At 41.9% G+C, this 3495-nt stretch overlaps 1 pseudogene across 1 annotated transcript; it reads left to right on the top strand.

The window, feature by feature from the left end:
- Positions 1-1757: 1757 nt before the first annotated feature.
- On the top strand, positions 1758-2093 carry LOC311184434 (large ribosomal subunit protein eL42-like; annotated as a pseudogene). The gene has a single exon. The product of its transcript is annotated as a large ribosomal subunit protein eL42-like (transcript).
- The last annotated feature ends 1402 nt before the right edge of the window (positions 2094-3495 follow it).

Genomic DNA, 3495 nt, shown 5'->3' with positions numbered 1-3495 from the left:
AGATACCATATCCCTTCACAGGAACTGAGGAAGGAGGAGAGACAACTTACTCACTATATCTGCTCAGAGTAGAGAAAAGCAATAGGTCATGGCTCATGCCATAGACTCTTGCACTGTTTTATGATTTACTGTTGTTGTTGTTTTGTGTGTGAAACAAATTTCATTTATTTCAGTTGGACAGAACTTATTTCTAGCATTGTGCAGGGGCCTAGCAAATTTCTGCAATACTGATTCCCCTAGGGCCCAGGAATTACTTAAGGACTATCAATATTTCTTTTTTTTTTCTGAAAAAGATTTATTTATTTATACAAGCACTGCATACAATCAGAAGCGCAGGAGGATGAGAGAATTCACCAGAGCCAGAGCGGGGAACAAAACAGGCAGACAGTCGGATGAAATACACTGCTGAGGGGAGCAGTGGGCGCAGCAGGAGAGGTCTGCGTGCCATGGTGACCCTCTCTGGGGGCTAGGGGATTGAACCAGTACTGCAGAGGTTGCATGCAGCTCTGCAGCCCAGCGCTAAGCCACCAGGGGAGGCCCTTTCAATATTTCTTAAGGAAGTATCAGATGAGTCTTCAAAATAACACTTCACACAAACATTCTTTTTGTTATTCATCTCAATCTTGCAGAATCCTGTTCCTTATGTTGGTTGTTTAGTTTACTTACATGAAATCATTTCATTCTTATTTTAAAAATCCAGTTATTTTTCATTCTTTTTAAAGTTGAAATGCAAATGAATATAATGTAGTACAATCTTTTGGTTCTTTTGTCCTGATTGGGCTTGTGAATATGCTTTAAAAATGTTTAAATAAAATGAAAGTTTTGTGTGTTATATTTCTTAGGTCTATTCCACAATCACAGAGTTTCTCTATAGAGATGCAGGTATTTAATTAATAGAACTCTATTAATTTTGGCAGTTTATATAGAGTCAATGCTGGCACTGCCAACCAATATCTGGCAACCTTTAAATGTTGCCCAGCACCTCTGATCCTCTGACAATACCTCCTGGTGTTGATCTAGCATCCAGTTAATGTCTTGCCCAGCCTTCACACTGTTGCTAGAGGATACGATTCCACTCAGCACATTTACAGAACCTTATTTTTAGAGTCAGTGACTAAAAAGTCAACCCTTTAAATTGAACTTTAAAAAATATTTTATAAGATCCTTGAAAGCAAGGTCTTATTTTAATTATCTCACTGTACATATATGTAAACTTATAATTGATGAGATTATACTGTTTACCAAATTCAAAAGATCTCTAACTCACATCTTAAGGAAGAGAAGTGAAATCATAGAAGGATAGTATTATTTACCGAACTTGAGGGCTTGAAAAAAGTGGGGCTTTTTTGATAAAGTAAAAAAAAATAATTAAATGTATTAACCTTTTTAGTTTTTTAATGGTTGTCCCTTAGAGGTTGCAGTGTCACCTCAGCAGCCACACCTGGCAACACCTCCATCTGCCACTGTGAGTTGGTTGGATTCCAGTCTACTGCTTACCAGTGTGCCACCAGCACCAAGAGTTTGTGAAAGGGACAGCACCATCTTGCACAAGCAGCCTTTGGACAGCTCAACCCTACAGACACTTTCTGGGGTAGACAGCCTGCCATTTCTGGCCTGTCTAGACACAAATAGAACAGAAAATCAATGTACATGCTCATGAATCATGAATTATGTTGGTAGTGTTAAATGATGAACTGAGGTATATTAAAAACTATTAGAAGAACCGGAAGGCCGAGCTCTTTCTTTCCTTGCCAATAGCACTCTCGCAAGCATGGTGAATGCTCCTAAAACCCGCCGGACCTTCTGTAAGAGGTGTGGCAAACATCAGCCCCACAAAGTGACACAGTACAAGAAGGGCAAGGATTCTCTCTATGCCCAGGGAAAGCGGCAGTATGACAGGAAGCAGAGTGGCTATGGTGGACAGACTAAGCCAGTTTTCCGGAAAAAGGCTAAAACTACAAAGAAGATTGTGCTGAGACTTGAATGTGTTGAGCCCAACTGCAGATCTAAGAAAATGTTGGCTATTAAGAGATGCAAGCATTTTGAACTGGGAGGAGATAAGAAAGAGAAAGGGCCAGGTGATCCAGTTCTAAGCTTCATCTTTTATTACAAATAAAATCTTGAGAATTACATTTACTTCAAAAAAAAAGAACTGGAAGGCCGAGCAAAAAAAATTCATTCACACCTTAAAAAAATTCATTCACACCTTAAAAAAAAATTCATTAATCACTGAGCAGACATTCTTCTTGTTTAAAAAAAAAAAACAACTAACTAACTAAAAAAACATTTCAGGAAAGTGAGAGAGGACTGAGACATGAACCCAATGTCATTCTCAGTACTGAGGGTTGACATGAGGAACAGGTGCAAACTGTGTTGAAATGAACTTGTCAGAGTCTGATAATTGAGGCCAAGTGATTGCTTTATCTTCTTTATTAACTTTTCCAATATTTCCTGAGATTTTACCATCTACAGAAAATATGCTCACACTAGAGAATACAGGGTACTTTGGAACAGACTGTATCCTCTAGAGAGTCCAGCACAGCTGATAGGAAAAACAGGCCAGGATACAAGACTCAGCATAGAATGGGGAAAATATTCCCCAAAACTCAGTAGGTCACCCAGACTCCACACCCAAGACTCAGGTTATATAGCTGTTGGATCCTAGACTTAAATCTCCGACTGACATGAAAACTCCTGCTTAGTAGAAAACACCTGTGCTCCCCCTCTAAGGGAAATCTCACTGGTAAGACTCTGCCCATTCCTGTTTGTCCCATTTATTCATGTGACCCCATCTACAGCCACGCGTGCACACACAAATGAGGAAACCAGCTCAGACAGGCTCATCTCCTTATTCACTCATCATACATTTCTTGCTCATCTGTTTCAGGCACCGTGTGGGAACTGAGGTGTGATGATGACTGAGACAGAGTCTCCCACGACCAGGAGGGCACAGGAAAGCGGGAGGGCTGAAGTCTGGGGCCTGGAGACATCAGGTGGCCCGCGAACCCCACAGTGCGGCCTGTGAGAGGGGCTCTGCGCCACGGGGAGAGCTCTGGGAGCGCAGCGCAGAGGAGCACAGGGCGGGTCCTCGCAGGCCAGGTACGCAGGTGCCCAGGGGGGGAGCAGGACACAGATGGTGTGGGGAGGATCTCCGGAGCAACTGGGAAAGTGAGAGTGGAGTCTCCCTGGAAGCAGGCGTGTGTAGACATCTGAAGTTGGAAACAGAACCGTGGGCAGCGGCGTTGATCTACAAGCAACATCAGGAGGCCTAAGAACATGGAGAACTACAGTAACCAACAAAACAAAGCTCTGCATGAAAGTAAGGGTGAGGGAAAACTGTCAGAAATAATATTGTTAAAAAGTTCCAAAGTCAAAGAGAATGGGGAAGTTCACTTTCCTGCCATAAAAAACACAAAATGCTCTTAGATTGATCTCACTTTAACTGTGGACAGTTAAAGTCAATAGGTCAGCCAATACAGTGACAGAAACTTTGCT

This window comes from Talpa europaea (assembly GCF_964194135.1).
Source record: "Talpa europaea genome assembly, chromosome: 1".
Lineage (NCBI taxonomy): Eukaryota > Metazoa > Chordata > Mammalia > Eulipotyphla > Talpidae > Talpa > Talpa europaea.
Note: the sequence above shows the minus strand (reverse complement) of the source record. Positions and strands in the feature narration are given on the sequence as shown.